Raw genomic sequence first — 23,389 nt, 5'->3', positions numbered from 1 at the left:
ATGTGCAGTAATTTTAAAACATAGTATGACTACAGATCCTACAGAATTAAAGAACTGATAAGTTATGAGATGCTTTATGTTAACAGGTGTTAACAATTTAAATTAAATGGAAAAAATTCTTGAAAATTACCATTTACCAAAACTGACATTGGAAGATATGAAAATTAAAGTATTCCTATCCTTATAAAAATAATTAATGCATAATAAATAATTTTGTCATACATAGGCAAAAACTCAAGGTCCACATGCTTTAATAGGAAATTCTTCAAAACACTTAAGAAAGCCATAAAGCCAATCTGACACACATATTTCCAGAGATAAAAAGGAAATATTTCACAGTTTGTTTTCTGAATCTAGCAAAACTTTAATATGGAAACCTGAGAACATTACAAGAAAGACAATTATGAACAGTTCCTCTTATGAATATAGATGGAAAAATTCTAAATTAAATATTATACATTTAATCCAGGGACATATAAACCATCAACATTATTACACTCTCTAGGAATAAATGTGTTCATCACCTTAATACTATAAAGGAGAAAAAATCATATGAAATTCTCCATAATTAAGTAACACTTAATATATTCCAAAGTTAATTCATGATAAAAACTATTACCAAACTATAAATGGGAAGACACCATCCCTAATTTATTAAAAGCTATCTCCAAAATGGCCGTAGCAAATATCTTTTGTAATGGTGACCTATTGGACATTTCTCTCCTGATATTGAGAACATAAAAATTACACCCTCTGTCATCAATTTTGTTCAACATTATACTTGACAGTATAGGATGTGAAAAAGGCAAAAAGGGAAAAAAGATGTAAGAACTTAAAAGGAATAAATGGTTCTCATTTTTCATAGAAAATCTTAAATACTAAAAAAAAAAAAAAAAGAAAATCTTAAATACTTTACAAACTTTTGATATATGAATAAATTTACAAAGTAGTTAGCTATAAGATAATATGGGAAATCAATTGCATTTCCATTTACCAGAAAAAGAGGCTTATAAAAATAAAGTTTGAAAATATTAGGCTACTAAAAATAAAATCAGAAATATCAATTATCCAGGAATTAATGTATTATAGAGTACAAGACCTCAAAATAGAAACCTAGAAAACATTATGTAGCTATTTTTGAAATTCAGAATATTATTACCCAGAAAAGGTAGAAGCAAATTATCCTGGGAAGGAGTTGAGAGGGATTCTGGATTTCTAGGCATATTTAATTTCCTGGGTTAGGTGGTTTTACTTATGTTTATTGTAAAAATCTAGTCTACTTTTTATTTTGTGATATTCATTGAAATGCTTATTATATGGTATCCATTAAGGTATAGATTGTGTGAATTTTTCTATGCACATGAAACATCAAAAAATTATTAAAAATAAATTAAGAAATAACAACAAATTTTATTAAGATATTTTATGATTTGTTACATCTTATATCTCTTGGCATGCCATCTATATTTTATTTTATTTTTTTTAAGGATTTTATTTATTTATTCCTGAGAGACAGAGAGAGAGAGAGAGAGAGAGGCAGAGACACAGGCAGAGGGAGAAGCAGGCTCCATGCAGGGAGCCCGACGTGAGACTCAATCCTGGGTCTCCAGGATCATGTCCCAGGCCGGAGGCGGCACTAAACTGCTGAGCCACCTGGGCTGCCCTATATTTGATTTTTTTATTTGCATACTTTCTTTAATAATATTTTGGTATATGTTTTGTATAAAACCAATTGAGGCTGAATGTGTCTGAGAATACAGTCAACATTCAAGAGCATTTTAGGTGTATATAAAATTCTACATCAGAATACTTCAATAATATCACATTATGTTATTGCATCCAGGTTGCAAGTATTAAAATTTTATATAAAGCTCATTTTCAGTCCTCTGTAGGTGATAAACTCTTGTTCCTTTGTAGTAAGAATTTCGTTTCGACTTAACCTGACATAGATACAGGAGACACATTCTCTTCAAGAGCATATAGGATGCTTTACAAAATAAAATGACCATATGCTGGACATACAGCAAATGTAAATGAATTTCGAGGTATTTAAATTATTCAGATATGTTCACTGGCCAAAATATCTGAAGAAAAGCATCTTATTTTATTTCTTTGTTACAAATTCTGCAGGTAGATGTAGACTATCCTGTTCTTTGTGATGTCAGGTAGTATTACATTGGTCTAGCTCTTCTTTTCTGTTCTCTGTATAATAGCACTTACAGGGTTTTTTGTTTGTTTTTTATTATTATTGTTTGTTTTTTGGTGTAAGCCTATCATTTTCCTTAGGTTTTAAAGTTTACTTGTTTCTGATTGACACTTATCAAGCTAATATATTTAATGATTATATCCGTCTCTGATCATTTCCCCAAACTTAGGTTAAAATTTTTCAAAGTTGACATTGGTAGTTAATTTCTTCCAGTGGTTACATTTACTCTGTCTTAAAGTGCAGTCATTTGGCAATTCAGGAATAAAATAATAAGATTTGAAGGAGACACGGACTACAGAAATGTAGACAAGCATGATAATTATCAATAGAATGCTTCTTTTACAACTGGGTTCATTAGATAAGAGTTAGGAAAGGAGCAATGGAAAAAGGAAAAATTAAAAGAAAATGGATGCAATCTTCAGTGTGACACTGGATTTCAAAACCACAGAGCATATCACTTAGGATAATGGAAAAGTGAAGAAGAAATTAACTTGGGTTGGTGAAATGAATTTACAATGAAGATGGAAAGACAGAGCCCTAGGGAATGTCCCCCAGACACAGATTAGAGAAATAAAATGAGCCAGTGAAGAGAACACAATAAAAACTTCAAAAAAATAGAAACAAAACTGGAAAGCTGCAAGGTCACAGACGACAAAAAAGGTTTCAATGAGTGTTGACTATAGGGCATAAATTAATACTTAAGAATGTGTTGAAAAATGATTTTGCATGATACTACTTATTTTCCAGTTTACTGACTATTTTCGACCAAAGAAAAAATTGCCATATTTTGGTAAATACGTTCTAATTCTATCTTATGTTTTGTTTTTGGTTTTGTGTGTGTGTTTTAATCTCAGTGAGATAGTTATAATATTTTTCAAATCACCTCCCATTATTTTCTGGCTACTCAGATTATATTTAAAGTCAAACCTCTTTTCATTGAGTTCCATGTATGTCATCTAATAATTACTAGAGGCATCCATGCAACTATTGATAGCCCTGTTATAAATGACCTCTATAGAAAGTTTGCTAGAGTACATTCATGGATGTTATTTATTTCTGTTACTACATTACACCTCTGAAATTATATACCAAGACAGAGTTCTGTATACATAAATAAGAAAGCAATATATTGGTATTAGTATTAGAAGGAAATTGAAGAAATAAATATATACCTAAAATTATTTTTTACTGGAACAGGAGAATTAAAAGATATACAAAATTTAAAGAAATCCTTGATTACATATTATTAGAAGACTGAGAAGAAAAAGTATTTGAAAAATGGACTCACAATTTTGACCTAGGTTATATTATTAGATTGGGAAAAGGTCAATTATCAATTAAAAAAATAAGTGAATTTTTGATAATTAAAATGAGGTACTACAAAAAAGGGAAAAAAAAGCAGAGAAAATATAGGTCATAAATGAAAATTATATGATTGAAAGTAAAATGAAACTTGGATGTTGATTCTAGGTAATTGGGATAGAATTAAATTACTTAGAGAATAGGATGCAAAGATGAATAGGTAAAAAAGGAACAAATAACTAACCTACATTTTAATATCATATGGAAGAGACAGGAAAGAAGAAAAATAAATATTTGTATAAGACCTCTTTCCAGGCCAGGTAAAGAGAAAACAAGAGAAACTTTTGTCAGGTGGTTGCTCTTTTGTTTTGGTCTCACTGCTCAAAAAGAACTATAAAATATTTGCACAAGAAATTGCACAAGTCACTTAACGTAAAAATTCAGCTTATAGCTATTGATGGGTTTTATTTACAGAAAAAAAGAAGTTTAGAGTAATATAAAGTTCATCCAAATTAATTTGTTGGTAAAATGCCAAAGAAGTAGACCAGATTTTGATAATTTCAATAAATTGCTTCAGGAAGACAATTTTTTTATTTAGGAAAATAAAAGATAAAGGAACTAAATAGTGACATGTGAAATAAAACAGAATTGCATGTGAACAAGTATAAAGAGGAAATAAATGAATTCATCCAGCAAGTGGGGAGGGAGGCAATTTGATAGAGATATTTGACAAAAACTGGTAAGACGTGGAATGGGAAAGAGAAAATTCAGGTTAGAGAGAAATCTAAAACAAAACAAAACAAAAATCAGATTTATAAAAAGTAAGAAAAATATGGAAGGAATAATACTACAACTGTAAGAAAAATATGGAAGGAATATTACTACAACTGAAAACCAAAACTCAAATGATAAAATAAACAATCATTTTTCAAAATGTACGTATATATGTTTTCACCAACTCTGTGGAGGAATATTTTAGGATATTTGAATTTTTTAGCACAGGGAATTAGTAGGAAGCAAACTCATGACAAAATACATAATTACATATTTCTGCCTATTTGGTTTGAATTACATATAGAAATTAATAAAATGATTGCATAGGTTCCATTCCCATGTTTTCTACTGTACCATAACAAATTACCACAAATTTAGTGACTTAAAATAATATCCAATTATTATCTCACAGTTTTGTAGATCAGAAGTCCAGGCAGGTCCTACTGAATTCTTTACTTGGGAACTCACAAGGCCAAATTCAAGGTATCTGTAACGCTGGTACTTATCTGGAAGCTCTGGGGAGAAAGTCACTTTTAAGCTCATTCAGGTTCCTGGAAGTATTCAGTTCCTTATGGTTGTAACCTTGATGATTTCATTTCTTTTCCGATTGTTAGCAGGGGATCAGTCTCAGTTGCTACAGGACACTCCCTGATCCTTGCATGAAGTCGTTTCTGTCTTTAAAACAGCATCTATGCACTAAATTTGAAGCATTATGCTTCTAAATCTCTGTGACTATTCCTACTGCAAGGCAGAGAAAACTCTGCTTTTAAAGAATCCATGTGATTAGGTTAGGCCTGCCCTGCTTAATTCTCCAAGACACAACTTAAGATGGTGTATCTAATAAATGAACTGTGATTTATGAAGGTACTTTTATAATTGTACCTAAATTATCAGCCCATGATAGCTCTTTCACTCTGAGAGATTCTGTCTTGCTAGGAACAACAGTTATTGAAAGGAAATAATAGACAAAGCAAATTACTGGTGGTTGTCTCTAGCAAACAGGAAAATAAAGAATAAAGTTCTCTCTTTGAACAATACCTGGTGCCAGAACTTGATGATGATCTTTGACTCTCTAAGTCTGAATGTTTAAACTCATATATGCTGACATTTTGTTTTATTTGGCTCTGATCTTACAAAACAGTTTTGAAAGCTTAGAAAAACACATCTATTTTAGAACAGTGAAAATAACAGCTTCCTCAGTAGAATATATTTCCCCATTTCTATTTGGAAAAGGATAGTTTCAACTAGGGAAGATCAGTAATAGAGCTAGAGTTTTAAGTCTGTTAAATATGAATAAGGAGATTGAAAAGATAAAAAATAACCATGCTATATAAATTTCAAAGAAATTAGTTTTCTCTTCCCTTCTAATTACTGCTCCTCCACTAGCTGTTCATTGGTTTCTCTTTCTCTGCCTGTTCATGAAATATAGAACTCCTTCAAATGTATTTCCTTTATCCACTGGATAATCTTATTACTATTCTCTTAGAAGTGATTCCTCACATCCTGAGTATTCTTTTGAGGCCTCTACCTAAATGACCATCTATTCCAGTTCAGCCTCAAAATAATGGAAAATCCTACCATTTACAACCTAGAAGACATGCTAAGTGAAATACATTAGTCACACAAGGACAAATACTTCATGATTCAACTTAGATGAGGTATCAAAAATAGTTAAACTTACAGAAGCAGAAAATACAAAGGTGGCTGCCAGGCAATGGGGGCGTGGGGAATGAGAAGTTATGCAACAGGTACAAAGTTATCGTTATACAAAATGAGTAAGATCTGTGCTATACAACATAGTGCCTCTAGTTAATGTTGCATGGTGCACTTCAAATCTTGTTAAAAAGTTAAGTCTCAGTTCAGGGTTCTTAGCATAAAAAACAAACAAACAAACAAACAAAAGGAGACATAGCAAACTTTTGGAAGTAATGGGTATGTTTATTATTTTGAATGTGGTATTATGAGTATATGCATATGCCCAAACTCATCAGTTTTATTCATTAGATATGTGCAGTGTTTTATATATCACTTATGCCTTAATAATGTCTTAAAAATTAAAATAAAAGACACTTTCAAATAAAAAATAAAAGGTTCTTTTGGTGGCAAATAACATAACTGAGAAAAAAAATTGATTTCTATAATGAAGCCCAGGGGTGATCTTGTTTCAGGTAAAGGTGATGTCAGAGTCCAAAAGAAGTAATCAGAATTCAGCTTATTTTTGTCATCTATCCTTCCATGTAGTTGGACTCATTTTCACAGAAACACTTCCCTCGAGTACAAGACCATATAATATCTCACTTCGAATTTAGTGCTAAGAAAAGCTTTCCATCCTTACAATTAAAAAAGTAAAATCCTACACCAGATTATCTTTAGACCAAATTGGGTTCTAGCATTGGATGTTCTATTTCAAAGAGCACAATCAAATAGATAAACAGTACTTTGTGCCCCACTTCAGAGGAAGGCTGGGGTACACTTTGAGTGCTTTGACTGTGAAGTGGAAGAATTTGAGGTATATAGACTAGGATTTCTTTGATATAACCTGCTGTAGAAATATTCTGAGCTCTAATAGCCCACTACTTCTTGGCTGGACTATGATTGAATCAAAGTAATTAATAAAGCATACTATCAGTATTATTTTAATTGTTCTACTCCTTGCATTACTGTTTGGAAGTACAATGGTCTGAAATAAGATATCTGGTGTAAATAGACCTACATTCATATTAATTTGTTTTCTGTGCCCATTTTATCTCCTGGAAGTTTCCAGATAGCTATGGTGAGGCCTAGAATAGATTGAACTGGCCCTAACTTGTCTACAGATTATAGGACATTCATTTAGGAAGGAATACTCTCTACCCATTGGTTTCATCTTGTCCTTCTCTAGCCCTTACTATTATTTTCCCCTTCATCTCCAGTCATAAGAGAGTTATATTTTGCCCTTTCTAGATTTATACATGCTTCATGCTTAGTGAGTGAATGACTGAAATGAATGATATTTCCGGAAGTAATTACTCATTTGATGTTTCCTTTGTAACTTCAGATTATTTTATAACTTTATAGTGAAAAGCATTTCTTTCACCCTAAGTGCAAATTAAGTGCAATTTCATCATAAAAACTTATCACTTTCCCAAAGAAATGTTTTCCAGTTTTTTTCATGTATATTCATCATGTTTTATATGATTCTACCTTGATTTTTTTTTGCTTTTTTGCTTTTTCTTTATCCTTCCCCAATGAGTAAAATGCACACGTGTCATTTCTTTATCCCTGTAGCACCTAACAGTTATTGCTCAAAAAATGTTATTTGATGAATAAAATAGTTGCATAATTTAGTGTTGTTCATGTATTATTTCCTACATATATGGGGCTGTCTTGCTCCCTAACTGTTCTTAGTTGGAAGCCATTAAAAGGTATAGAACTGCATTTATTGTATAGATCCAAGCATTCAATAGACACAAATAAGTACTCTTTCACTTCCTACTTATTAGAATCCTGATCTACAAATTATCCAAATTTATATAGGTCTTAATGTTACTGGAAAATATTTGTGTGTGTGTGTATGTGTGTGTTTTAAATTAACATACAGTGTTATATTAGTTTCAGGTATAGTGATTCAACAAATGTATATGTTCCTCAGGGCTCATCACAATAATGTACTCTTAATTCTGTTCACCTGTTTCAACTATTCCCCCACCCATCTCCTCTGTGATAACCATCAGTTTCTTCTCTATATTTAAGAGTCTCTTTGTCTTTCTTCTTTCTTTGTTTCTTAAATTCCCCAGATGAATGAAATCATATGATAGTTATCTTTCTCTGACTGATACTTCATTTAGCATTATACCCTCTAGATCCATGCACATTGTTACAAATGGCAAGATTTCACTATTTTTATGGCTGAGTAATATTCCATTGTCTGTGTGGTGTGTGTGTGTGTGTGATATATCTTGTGTTTTAACAATGTATATATTATATATTCAATATGTAAATATTAACACACTACTGTACAATGGGCCAAATAAGGAATCAAATGGCAAATCAAAACATGCCTCAAAACAAAAGAAAAAGAAACACAATATTCTAAAATATATATGGTGCAGCAAAAGTATATGTTAAGGGTGAAATTTATGTTGTAAATGCTTGTATTAAGAAAAATGTTCAAATAAATAACAACATTATACCACAAGGAACTAGAAAAAGAAGAAACTTAGCTGAAATCTAGGAGAGGAGGGAAATAACAAAGAAAAATCAGAAATAAAATAGAGATCCAAATAAACAATAGCATAATATTGAAAGTAATGACCAGTTTTTTCCAAAAGCATAAATGAAATCAGCAATGCTTTAACTACATTAAGAAAAAAAGGGATCCCTGGGTGGCGTAGTGGTTTGGCGCCTGCCTTTGGCCCAGGGCGCGATCCTGGAGACCCGGGATCAAATCCCACATCGGGCTTCCAGTGCATGGAGCCTGCTTCTCCCTCTGCCTATGTCTCTGCCTCTCTCTCTTTCTCTCTCTGTGACTATCATAAATAAATAAAAATTAAAAAAAATTTAAGAAAAAAAAAAAAAAGAGAGAGGACTCAAAAACCAAAATGAGAAATGGAAGAGAAAACATATAACAGATAATCACAGAAATAGTGTGATAACATGTTACTATAAACAATTATATACTAACAAATCAGACAATTTAAATTTAAAAAAGATAATTTCTAAAAACACACACATTCCCAAGATTGAATCATGAATACTGAACCCCCAAAATAGGAAATATTCTTAGACCAATATTAAGAATGAAAGTTAAATTAGGAATCAAAAATCTCCCAGCACAGAATAGCCCAAGACTAAATGATTTCATTGGTGAATTCTACCATTTAAAAAAAATAACAATCTTTATCAAAATCTTATAAATAATGAAATATAGGGAACAAACACATTCAAAATCATTCTACGAGGTCAGTATCACTCTGATACCAAAGCAGAATAAAAACAGTATAAGAACAAAAAAGTCGGGGCAGCCCAGGTGACCCAGCAGTTTAGCGCCACCTTCAGCCCAGGGCGTGATCCTGGAGTCCTGGGATCGAGTCCCACATCAGGCTCCCTGCATGGAGCCTGCCTCTCATGAATAAATAAATAAAATCTTTAAAAAAAATAATAAAAATGTCCAGTTTGTCCAATAAATATTGCTACCCTGGCTTTCTTTTGACATTCATCTGCATGATAAATATTTCTCCACCCTCTCATTTTCAATCTGCACATGACTTTAGTTCTAAACATGTCTCTTGTAGGCAGCATATAGATAGGTCTTGTATTTTTAGCATTCTGACACCCTCTGACTTTTACTGGAGCATTTAGTCCATACACATTCAAAGTAATTTTTGATAGATATGTATTTATTGTCATTTAATTCATTGTTTTGTCATTGTTTCTGGCGATTTTCTCTGATCCTTTCTTGTCATTGTCACTTTTGATATCTCCTTTGCTCAAAGAGTCCCCTTTCATATTTCTTGCTATGCTGGTTTAGTGGTCACAAACTCCTTTAGTTTTTGTTTGGGAAACTCTCTTTTTTTTTTTTTTTTTTTTAAGATTTTATTTATTTATTCCTGAGAGACACACAGAGAGAGGCAAAGACACAGGCAGAGGGAGAAGCAGGCTCCATGCAGGGAGCCCAATGTGGGACTCCATCCTGGGACTCCAGGATGATGTCCTGAGCCAAAGGCAGAGGCTTAACTGCTGAGCCACCCAGGTGTTCCTGTTTTGGAAACTCTTTATCTCTTCTTCTGTTCTTAATGATAGCCTTGCTGGATAGAATATTTTTGCCTGCAAATTTTTCCCATTTAGCATTTTGAATATATCCATGCCACACTCTTCTAGCTTGACAAATTTCTGTTAAGAAATCTCCAGCTAGCCTTATGGATTTTCCTTTGTAAATTAGGGACTTCTTTTGTCCTGCAACTTTTAAGACTTTTTCTTTATCACTATATTTTGCAAATTTAGAATATATCTTGGTGTTGACCTACTTTTGTTGATTTTGATGGAAGTTTTCTGTGCCCCCTGGATCTGGCTATCTATTTCTTTCTCCAGATTAGGGAAGTTTTCTGCTACTATTTCTCAAAATAAAATTTCTTCCCTTTTTTTTTTCTTCTTCTTACATTGATGGAGTCACTGAGTTACTTCAGTCTATCCCTGTGTTGCATAATTTTTCTTTCTTTTGTCCAGCCTCATTATTTTACATTGTCTTTTAGGTCATTAATTTGTTCCTCTGCTTCTTCAAGCCTGCTGTTCATCAAACCTGTTTTCAACCTCAGTTATTTAATTCTTCATCTCTGCTTGACTCTTCTTTAACTCCTTTCTCTCTCTAGTAAGGGTCTCCCTGAGGTCTTCTATTCTTTTCTCAAGCCTAGTGATTATCCTTATGATTTCTGCTTTAAATTCTCCATCAGGCATGTTACTTATATTTGTTTCACTTAGATCTCAGGCCATGGCCTTATCTTGTTCTTTCAACCTGGGTAAATTCCTCTCTCTTGGCATTTTGTCTATGTCTCTGCTTTCTTCTCTGTGTTAGAAGAGTCAGTTATATTTCCTGTTTCTGAAAGCACTGGCTTGATGAAAAAAGGTCATGGAATGCCCAGGGCCTGGCACTTCAGGGAATGTCTCTGGTGTGTGCTGTGTGTGTTCTGCTGTTGTGTTTTGACTGCTCTGTGCTTCAGGTCAGCTGTCTGCAGAGGCTCTCCTTCTTGCTATGGATAGTGTTTTGTCCCTGGCCTGAATTTGGTAACTTTCAACTAGGTGTGCTCTAGTATGCTTGTGAAATGAGACCTAAAATAAATAAATAAATAAATAAATTTAAAAATTTTTTAAAATAAAAATAAATTAAAAAAAAAGAAAAAGAAATGAGATCTGACACAAACTCCATCAGAACTGAAGCCCTACAGAACTCTCTGGTGGGTAGAGGTGATGTAGGAAGGGGTTTGTGCTGATCTTCTGGGGGATGGGCCCACATTGCTGGGACAGGGAATCTTCACGGAGAAAATAGTCCCCCCAGAGTAACAGTGGAGCTTGATGTAAGCAAGTTAGGCAGCCAGTGTCTGTGCTGAGCTGCCTTCAGCAGATGGCTCTATGTTTATGCTAAGGGGAAGGATGGAAAATTGTACTGGCCAAGTCCCTTGTCCCTGGAGGGTCATCTCTGTGAACACTTTCTCTCAGGGACATGCTCCAAGAAGAGCTTGTCTCCCCTTGGAGGGTCTCCACTGTGTGCCCCAGGCCTTCTTCAGATTGCTGTTTCCAAGCTGTCTGCCCCCTGGTTGTTTGCCTGCCTTCTTTCCCAGAGTAGGGCAATGCCCCACCCCCTCCCTAATCCAGCCAAGCCCGCTACTCTTTAAAACTCCAGGCTTTAGGGGATCCCTGGGTGGCGCAGAGGTTTAGCGCCTGCCTTTGGCCCAGGGCGCGATCCTGGAGACCCAGGATCGAATCCCACGTCAGGCTCCCGGTGCATGGAGCCTGCTTCTACCTCTGCCTATGTCTCTGCCTCTCTCTCTCTGTGACTATCATAAATAAATAAAAATTAAAAAAATAAAAATAAAAAAATAATAAAACTCCAGGCTTTAAACACCATTGGTTGGGCAGCCCGGGTGGCGCAGTGGTTTAGCGCCGCCTGCAGCCCTGGGGCGTGATCCTGGAGACCCTGGATCGAGTACCATGTCGGGCTCCCTGCATGGTGCCGGCTTCTCTCTCTGCCTGTGTCTGCGCCTCTCTCTCTCTCTATGAAGAAATAAATAAAGTCTTTAAAAAAATAAATAAATAAACACCACTGGTTGCAAGGACTCACAAAATTCAGCCCTTCTCTCTTTCTCTCTCTTTCTTTCTTTCTTTCTTTCTTTCTTTCTTTCTTTCTTTCTTTCTTTCTTTCTTTCTTCTTTCTTTCTTTCTTTTTATTTTTATTTTTTGTTTATTTATGCATGAGAGAGAGAGAGAGAGGGGAAGAGGCAGAGACACAGGCAGAAGCAGGCTCCCCACAAGACGCCGACCCAATCCCAGACCCCCTGATCATGCAGTGAGCCAAAGGCAGATGCCCAACCACTGAGCCACCCAAGGGTCCCCCCATGTGGCTGACTTTTAACATCTAGAAACCTCAGCCTCTGGTGAAATGTCAGTAGGAACCAAGGGCACACGGTCTATTGTACCAGAATTCTTTAGATTGACAAATGTATGAATACATGCCATAGTTTTTAGAAACATTCTGTGTGTGTGTGTGTGTGTGTGTTTATAATACAATTTTTAAGAAAGCACTAAACATGTTTACTAATGCACCCAAGTATCTGCAGTTTTCCTGAATAAGACAAAGGACAAAAAGAAAAAAAAGGAGGGGGATGGAAAAAAAGGGGGGGGGGAGGGAGGAAAACACAATGAAACAAAACAAAAAAACACCTTCAGTGTCTTAGTGACTCATACTTTAGCATTTTACCTTATGTTGAAAAGACATCAGTATCCGATGAATTCAACCCAATTTATCAATTAACCTTGCACAACTTCAAAGTTTCCAGTCATCAAAGATTTTGGAGGCTATTGTAAAGGTTTACCTATAAACCATTTTTTAACTTTTACCTATTTGCAATCAACAATGAAAATTATACGAGACAGACAAAATTGGCCATTTTAAGTAGACCATTCATTCTCTTACACCATACACAAAGATAAACTCAAAATGGATGAAAGATCTAAATGTGAGGGGATCCCTGGGTGGCGCAGCGGTTTGGCGCCTGCCTTTGGCCCGGGGCGCGATCCTGGAGACCCGGGATCGAATCCCACATCGGGCTCCCGGTGCATGGAGCCTGCTTCTCCCTCTGCTTGTCTCTCTTTCTCTCCCTCTCTCTGTGACTATCATAAATAAATAAAAAAAATATATAAAAAAAAATTAAAAAAAAAAAAAGATCTAAATGTGAGACAAGAAACCCATCAAAATCCTAGAAGAGAACACAGAAAACACCTTTTTTGAACTTGGCCACAGCAACTTCTTGCAAGATACATCTATGAAGGCAAGGGAAACAAAAGCAAAAATGAATTATTGAGACTTAATCAAAAATAAACGCTTCTGCACAGCAAATGAAACAGTCAACAAAACTAAAAGACAACCTACAGAATGGGAGAAGATATTTGCAAATGACGTATCAGATTAAGGGCTAGTTTCCAAGATCTATAAAGAACTTGTTAAACTCCACACCCAAGAAACAAACAATCCAATCATGAAATGGGCAAAAGACATGAACAGAAATTTTACAGAGGAAGACATAGACATGGCCAACAAACACATGGAAAATGCTCCGCATCACTTGCCATCAGGGAAATACAAATCAAAACCACAATGAGATACCACCTCACACCAGTGAGAATGGGGAAAATTAACAAGGCAGGAAACCACAAATGTTGGAGAGGATGTGGAGAAAGGGGAACCCTCTTGCACTGTTGGTGGGAATGAGAACTGGTGCAGCCACTCAGGTTCCTCAAAGAGTTAAAAATAGAACTGCCCTATGACCCAGCAATTGCACTGCTGGGGATTTACCCCAAAGATACAGATGTTTATATCAGCAATGTCAGGACACCTGCACCCCGATGTTTCTAGCAGCAATGTCCACAATAGCCAAACTGTGGAAGGAGCCTCGGTGTCCATCGAAAGATGAATGGATAAAGAAGATGTGGTCTATATGTACAATGGAATATTACTCAGCTATTAGATATGACAAATACCCACCATTTGCCTTCTCACTTTCAAAGCCAATGGCTTTGGGAGGTGTTTTCCTTGTGTATTTCCCTGTGTGCTCCTCCCCCTCTCATCCTCTTCTGCAACCACAACTCACTCATCTTCATAGCACCTACAATCTGTTTCTTCCCAATCACATCTCTGCCCTTCCTACCTTCTTCAGTGTGGCCTCTTCTCTCCCTTTAGTTGTGCAGTTTGTTCTGTCAGCCTTCGGGTCAATTTCTGGGGTATTTAGGATAATTTGATAGCTATCTAGTTGTGTTCATGGGATGAGATGAGCCTAGGGTCCTCCTATTCCACTACCATCTTCCCACAATCCTAAATCTGGAAAATACCTTTTCCCTATAACTTAGGATATAAGTTTATACACCTGAAGTACCTTAAGCCCTGCTGAACAACAATAGTATATATCTTCAAGTATAATTTTTTCCAGATAGTATTTAGAAATAAGTGATTGTATTTTCACATAAAATAAGCCAATTCCCACTTACAAGAATGGAAGGAATAGATACTCTAGAAGAAAATAAACTTACACCTTCAAAGCATTCTCCTCAACAAATTCATCTTTTACATAGGAAATGTGCAATGTTTATTACATAATAAGATGAAAATATACTTTAAGTCAGAGTGCTAATATTTTGGCAGCAAGCCTATATCAGGTGAGTAGTTTAAAATTCTTTGCTCATTTTTATTCATTTAAATCAAAATACTCATTGAATTACACTTAATTGTTTTTTTATCCAAAATACATGAAACCCTAAGATACATAATATTATCATTTGTGGGAAATAACTTGCTTTTCTTGTACTGATAATTAAAGGTTGTTGCAACCATTGAGAAAAATGACAGATTTTCTGGTAATAATTAGTTATCCTTTATAGCAACGGAAACATTAATTTGCTACTCTAAAGCATTAGAACAGCAAAAGGGCGAGATCAAATCAGCCTAGTCTTATTTAGAATACAACATTCAAATTCAAAGTGCTTTATGTTTTTTTTCTGAATACTAATTCAACCTTTAGAATCTATGAAGACAGTAGACAAATCAAAATATGACTTTTATTCTACCTTTGTCAAGTGGTTAAACATACCTAGCAAAATGTGAAATAGTACAGATTTCACAAGTAAAATTTATTTTCATATGTAGAAAAATATTTCATGTAAATGATGTTCCTTCTTCTGTTTAAAATCACTGCAAAAATGAGAAAACTAGTTTTAATATTCATATTCCCCATTGAATAGCCCCATCCTATGACTCCAATTACAAGTTGATTGAAATTCATATTATTACATCACCAAGAAATTCAATAGGACAAATGGTCTTTCCGTATCGGGCATGAACTTGTGACTCTTCATTTTCAGTCAGTTGGTCAACGTAAGATTTCAACGTAGTTATTATATGTGGTTACTATGGATGATATGTTTGGCTTTTACTTCTAAATACATTAAAAGAAAAAATTTAAATCCATAATGATAAATATTTTAGGTTTGTCAAATATTCTTTTCAATCATCTATTTTTTCTAGATGTCATGGTTACCGTATCAATTTTTACGTTTGCCCAAATTGAGGATAAAATGAATTCAGCTACTTCTTTTGATTTTTGGTTTACTTAATACTTGGGTATTAACATGGGTGCTATGATAGAACAATGACAATTATAAGCTGTAGATTGCTCCATGTATCTACAATAAAAGCATCTTTCTTTTCCAGAAAGTTTGCTTGAAAGGTGGTCAATAAAAAGAAAGAAAGAGAAAGAAAGAAAGAAGAAAGAAAGAAGAAGAAAGAAAGAAAGAAAGAAAGAAAGAAAGAAAGAAAGAAAGAAAAAAGAAAGAAAGAAAGAAAGAAAGAAAGAAAGAAAGAAAGAAAGAAAGAAAGAAAAGAAAGAAGAAAGAAAGAAAGAAAGAAAGAAAGAAAGAAAGAAAGAAAGAAAGAAGAAAGAAAGAAAGAGAAACTTACATAGATTTGGCATGTACAGAAGCATGCTCTTCCTAAACAAATGTTTTCTAGTATATAACTAGCTTATGTTCTTTATAAAAACACCAATGAAGCCAAACATTAACTGGGAGACTTGGGCATTACAGCAGACTTGAGGGCCAAGTTCTATATTCTGTCACCTACGTGTTTCCCCTTCCTGGTAATGACCCTTAGTTGTACATATTCAATTTCTAGTCATTTCAGCAACAGATTTTGCCTATGACTAAGGGTCCCTTTTCTTATTCCCATCACATAATATTCCATTGGCCCAATGATCATCATTTCTAGGAGACAATAATGTGAATGCTTTGTTAAAGTATAAATCAGCCAAACTCATGTGCCTGTAGATCTAGGATTTTTTTTTTTTTTACTTTTATTCTAACTATAAAGAAGAGATCTATCTATTACTTATTATTACTACTTAAAAATACAAAACATTTTTGTTATTTCTACACTATCATTTCTGGCACAAAAGACCACCTCATTCTGATAAAATTCACACATGATTTAGCACAGAATAGCAAGTAGGTTTCAAAACTATTTGGTTGTACATTAACCAATTCCATATTTCCCAACACATCTCTCTTCAATCAACTATCCCTCATATTCTTTCTTGCACATTACTTTCTGTCATTCCTCACATGTTATAAATATTTACTTAATAATAAAAAAAAAAGCAGAAAGGAGCCATTGACCAGTTTATATGTACATTGTGGTCACTCAATCATTGTTGAATAAGTGCCTTGTTAAATAAATAAGCTATCTCACTTGATACAGAAATCATGCTAAATATGAGGGAAATATAAAAATAATATGCAGTTCTTGTAAAAGACAGAAAGTAGGAACAGAAAATGTGGAATCTGATATTTTAAAGGGTTAGAATTTCCTAAAATTTATATGATTTTTCTAATAGTAGTTGTCTCTAGAATTTGTTATGGAAGAGTAAGGAAAAACTGGATATGTAGAAACTTTTAGGAATAAACTTTATTTTTACCTCAATATGAATATATTTACATTTTTTTCAGTCCATGAATGTTATGGAATTTTAGTAGGGAAGAGAGTATTTAAAGTAAGCTCTGGGCAGATAGCCATAAGAAAGATTTCAGTGTCACATCTATGTTGTGCTTTTAAATGTGAAAGATCAGTTTATGACACCCTGAGATGTTTGTATAAATATCATTGTACTATGTAAGACAAAGTACACTCATCGACATGAGATTTTATTTTAAATTTAGGCATTAGATTTGAATAATGTTCAGGTTTATTAAATAGATAAAGGGAAACTTGTCAACTAGATGTTGGGTTTTATATTTTTATTTGTTCTGAAAATATCTGTCTTTCAATTGGTGTATTTTGATCATGTGTATTTAAAGTGATTATTGAGGGGATCCCTAGGTGGCTCAGTGGTTTAGCGCCTCCTTCAACCCAGGATGTGACCCTGGAGACCCGGGATTGAGTCCCATATCGGGCTCCCTGCATGGAGCCTGCTTCTCCCTCTGCCTGTGTCTCTGCCTCTGTCTGTCTCTCTCTCTCTGTGTCTCTCATGAATAAATAAATAAAACCTCTAAAATTTAAAAAAATAAAGTGATTATTGATATATTTAGATTGACATCTACAATGTTTGTAGCTGTTCTTTATTAATATCCTTTGCTCTGCCCCTTCCCTTCTTTATTCTGTCTTGTCTGGTTTCAATTGACATTTTTACATGATTCCACTGTACCTCTTCCCTTAGAATGCTAATATACTTTTAAAAAGTTTTTAGTGGTTGCCCTAGGGTTTGTAACATATAGTTTCAACTAATCTGAGATTAGTTACATAAATCTCTTCAAATAAATCAAATAACACAAATATCACTCCATGCATAGTGTGAGTACTTTATAGCAGAGTATTACCAATTCCTCCTTCCCATTCTTTACAATATTGTTGCCATTTATTTCATTTATTTCTATGCTGTAATCACCTGATACATTACTATTGCTACTTTAAGCAAAATGTTATCTGCTAGATCAATTAAGAAAATATTTTATCATACCTTCATTTATTGCTTCTATGGTAGTCTTCCTTTCTTTATGCAGATCCAGTTTCTGACCTATATAATTCTTCTTCTCCTTGAAGAATTTCTTTTAACATTTCTTTAGGCAGGTTTATTGGCTATGAAGCTTCTCAGTTTTGTCTGAAGTCTTTATTTCTCACCACTGAAGGATAATTTCACTGAATACAGCTGTGGTTTACTTTTTTGTTTACCTTAAACACTTTATTTTAGATAATTATTTTTTAAAGATTTTATTTATTTATTTATTTATTTATTTATTTATTTATTTATTTATTTATTTGTGTGTGTTTGTTTGTTTAGAGAGACTATGTGCTGGGAGAGGGGCAGAAGGAACCAGACTGAGAGAATCTCAAGCAGACTCCTTGCTGAGTGCAGAGGCCCATGTGGGGCTCCATCTCACGACTCTGAGATCATGATCTCAGACAAAATCAAGAGTCTGATGCTCAACCAACCAAGCCACCAAGTTGCCCCTACTTGAAACACTTTAAATATTTCATCCCACTCTCTTATTGCTTCCATGGTTTATTATGGAAAGTCCACTGTAATTCTTAGACATATTTTTCTATAGATAAGTTGTTTTGTTTACTTCTGGCTCCTCTCAAAGTCTTTGCTTTTCTAAAGTTTGAATATGATATGCCTAAATGTAAAATCTGGCATTTATTCCATCTGCTGTTCTCTGAGATCCTTGTATTTGTATTTGGTGTGTGTTTCTAATTTTGGAAAATTTTCAGCCATTAACACTTCAAATATTTCTTCTGTCTTCTCATTCTTCACCTTCTGATATTCCAATTGACCAGCTAATATTTTACTAAAAATAAAATAGAATGTGAAATAAAAGAGCAGCAATGCAATGGTTTGAATATGATTTGATACATTTAGGAAAAAACAATCTGTATAATGATTCATATGGTTTAGAGTTTGTATATAATTAAGAATTATTTGAGTTAGCTAGTTTTTTTGTTTGTTTCTTTCAGTACAGCAGGTTTTCAGTAGAAGTAAACTGAGTTTGAATATAGATTGTTCCTTTTAAAAAATGAACTAACTAGCATTACTTCATTATTTTCATACCTTAATCTCCTTGTTTTGTCTCTACATAAAAAGATTATAGGTCTGTAATGCTTGGTACCATTTTTAATATGAAGCATATATTCAGGAAATATTTGTTCTCCCTTCTCATAATCTAGCTATTGGTCTAAGGTTATGTATGCTGTCTAATTTCTTGAACATATTAAGAACAGAAAGGGAACCATAGTGCATTGTTATGTCAAAGCCAGAAAAATATTTTATTTTACAAAGTAGGCAGTAAAAAAAAAAAAAAAATGTCTCCTCAAAAATTATAACAAGTTGCTTTTAGGATTAGAAACCAACACCAGCCGGCAATGTAATGCTTGCTTCAGATTAGTTTATACATAGAATTTAAGAAAAAAGAAAAAGCATGTACTGTACCATGCATACATACAAGAACTTTCACACAAATATTTATGGTAACTTCACTCACAATTGTCAAAACTTGGAAGCAACCAAGAGGTCATTCAATAGGTAAGTGGATAAACGATGAATAAACTCAGATAAATCCATTAAGTGGAATATCATTCTGGAGTTAAACAGAAATAAGCTGTACAATAATGATAAGACATGAAGGAATCTTGAATGCATATTGCTTAGTGAAAGAAGCATCTGAAATGGACCGCCTGGAAAAGAGCAAAACTACAGAGATGGTAAAAAAAAATCAGTAGTTGTCAGGACGTGGGTGTGGGGGGATGGACAAGTGTGATGGGATTTTCAGAGCAGTGAAACTATTGTATGTGATACTCTCTGCTGGATATATAACATTACACATTTGGCAAAACACATTGAACTGTACTATATTAAGAGTGAACTTTGAACTATGGACTTTGCTAATAACAGTGTATCCATATTAGTTCATGAATTATAACGAATGTACCACAGTAGTTCAACATGTTAATAATAGAAAAATGGAGGGATATAAAGGGAGAGGAAATATGGGAACTCTGTACTTTCTGTTGAATTTTTCTATAAACTATAGCTTCTCTAACAAATAAAAACTAGGGAGGATGGGCAAGACAGCGGAAGAGTAGGGTCTCCAAGTCACCTGTCCCCACCAAATTACCTAGATAACCTTCAAATCATCCTGAAAATCTACGAATTCGGCCTGAGATTTAAAGAGAGAACAGCTGGAATGCTACAGTGAGTAGAGTTCGTGCTTCTATCCAGGTAGGAAGACGGGGAAAAAGAAATAAAGAAACAAAAGGCATCCGAGGGGGAGGGGCCCCGCGAGGAGCCGGGCTGAGGCCGGGGCGAGTGTCCCCAGGACAGGAGAGCCCCGTCCCGGAGACGCAGGAGCTGCACCAACCTTCCCGGCGGAAAGGGGCTCGCAGGGAGTTGGAGCAGGACCCAGGAGGGCGGGGATGCCCTCGGGCTCCCGGGGACACTAACAGACACCTGCGCCCGGGAGAGTGCGCCGAGCTCCCTAAGGGCTGCAGCGTGCACGGTGGGACCCGGAGCAGCTCAGGAGGCTCGAGGGCGGCTCAGCGGAGGGGGCTGCGGGGCGGGAGCCGAATCCAACAGCGCAGGCCCCAGAGCACAGGGCGCTGGGACACAGCCCAGGATCCGGCCTCCCCCGGGACAGGCAGAGGCCGGGAGGGCCCAGGACAGCGAGGACGCTCCTGCCCCGACCTGAGCAGATCAGCGGCCCTGCCCGGAGCCTCCAGGCCCTGCAGACGGAGAGCTCCGGAGTTACTGTGGGAGCTGAATCCAGGGCTGCAGAGCTGGCCCCACCACTGGGGTTGTTGCTCCTGGGGCCTCACGGGGTAAACAACCCCCACTGAGCCCTGCACCAGGCAGGGGGCAGAGCAGCTCCCCCAAGTGCTAATGCCCGAAAATCAGCAAAACAGGCCCCTCCCCCAGAAGACCAGCTAGACGGACCAGTTCCAGGGGAAGTCAAGGGACTTAAAGTACACAGAATCAGAAGATACTCCCCCGTGATTTTTCGTGATTTTTTTTTCTTTTTGATTTCTGATTGCTTCCTCCACCCTTTTTCCCCCTTTCTTTCTTTTTCTTTCTCTTTTTCTTCTCTCTTTTCTTTTTCTTTCTTTTTTCATTTTCTCTTTTCTTTCCTTCTTTCTCTCCTCTCTTTTTCTCCTTTTCCCAATACAACTTGTTTTTGGCCACTCTGCACTGAGCAAAATGACTAGAAGGAAAACCTCACCTCAAAAGAAAGAATCAGAAACAGTCCTCTAGCCCACAGAGTTACAAAATCTGGATTACAATTCAATGTCAGTAAGCCAATTCAGAAGCACTATTATACAGCTACTGGTGGCTCTAGAAAAAAGCATAAAGGACTCAAGAGACTTCATGACTACAGAATTTAGATCCAATCAGGCAGAAACTAAAAATCAATTGAATGAGATGCAATCCAAACTAGAGGTCCTAACGACGAGGGTTAACGAGGTGGAAAAATGAGTGAGTGACATAGAAGACAAGTTGATGGCAAAGAGGGAAACTGAGGAAAAAAGAGACAAACAATGAAAAGACCATGAAGATAGATTAAGGGAAATAAACGACAGCCTGAGGAAGAAAAACCTACGTTTAATTGGGGTTCCCGAGGGCGCCAAAAGGGACGGAGGGCCAGAATACATATTTGAACAAATCTTAGCTGAAAACTTTCCTAATCTGGGAAGGGAAACAGGCATTCAGATCCAGGAAATAGAGAGATTCCCCCCCCTAAAATCAATAAAAACCGTTCAACACCTCGACATTTAATAGTGAAGCTTGCAAATTCCAAAGATTAAGAGAGGATCCTTAAAGCTGCAAGAGACAAGAAATCCCTGACTTTTATGGGGAGGAGCATTAGGGTAACAGCATACCTCTCCACAGAGACCTGGCAGGCCAGAAAGGGCTGGCAGGATATATTCAGGGTCCTAAATGAGAAGAACATGAAACCAAGAATGCTTTATCCAGCAAGGTTCTCATTCAAAATGGAAGGAGAGATAAAGAGTTTCCAAAACAGGCAGGAACTGAAAGAATATGTGACCTCCAAACCAGCTCTGCAAGAAATTTTAAGGGGGACTCTTAAAATCCCCCTTTAAGAAGAAGTCCAATGGAACAATCCACAAAAACAAGGACTGAATAGGTATCATGAAGATACTAAACTCATACCTTTCAATAGTAACTCTAAACGTGAATGGGCTTAATGACCCCATCAAAAGGCGTAGGGTTTCAGACTGGATAAAAAAGCAGGACCCATCTATTTGCTGTCTACAAGAGACTCATTTTAGACAGAAGGACACCTACAGCCTGAAAATAAAAGGTTGGAGAACCATTTACCATTCAAATGGTCCTCAAAAGAAAGCAGGGGTAGCCATCCTTATAACAGATAAACTAAAATTTACACCGAAGACTGTAGTGAGAGATGAGGAGGGACACTATATGATACTTAAAGGATCTAACCAACAAGAGGACTTAACAATCCTCAATATATATGCCCCGAATGTGGAGCTGCCAAATATATCAATCAATTAATAACCAAAGTGAAGAAATACTTAGATAATAATACACTTATACTTGGTGACTTCAATCTAGCTCTTTCTACCCTCGATAGGTCTTCTGAGCACAACATCTCCAAAGAAACGAGAGCTCTAAATGATACACTGGACCAGATGGATTTCACAGATATCTACAGAACTTTACATACAAACTCAACTGAATACACATTCTTCTCAAGTGCACATGGAACTTTCTCCAGAATAGACCACATACTGGGTCACAAATCAGGTCTGAGCCAATACCAAAAGACTGGGATCGTCCCCTGCATAATTTCAGAAAATAATGCCTTGAAATTAGAACTAAATCACAACAAGAAGTTTGGAAGGACCTCAAACACGTGGAGGTTAAGGACCATCCTGCTAAAAGATGAAAGGGTCAACCAGGAAATTAAGGAAGAATTAAAAAGATTCATAGAAACTAATGATAATGAAGATACAACCGTTCAAAATCTTTGGGATGCCGCAAAAGCAGTCCTGAGGGGGAAATACATCGCAATACAAGCATCCATTCAAAAACTGGAAAGAACTCAAAAACAAAAGTTTACGTTACGCCTAAAAGAGCTAGAGAAAAAATAGCAAATAGATCCTACACCCAGCAGAAGAAGAGAGTTAATAAAGATTCGAGCAGAACTCAACGAAATCAGACCACAAGAACTGTGGAAGAGATCAACAGAACCAGGAGTTGGTTCTTTTAAAGAATAAATAAGATAGATAAGCCATTAGCCAGCCTAATTAAAAAGAGAGAGAAGACTCAAATCAATAAAATCATGAAT

This window comes from Canis lupus, chromosome 8, assembly GCF_011100685.1.
Source record: "Canis lupus familiaris isolate Mischka breed German Shepherd chromosome 8, alternate assembly UU_Cfam_GSD_1.0, whole genome shotgun sequence".
Lineage (NCBI taxonomy): Eukaryota > Metazoa > Chordata > Mammalia > Carnivora > Canidae > Canis > Canis lupus.
Note: the sequence above shows the minus strand (reverse complement) of the source record.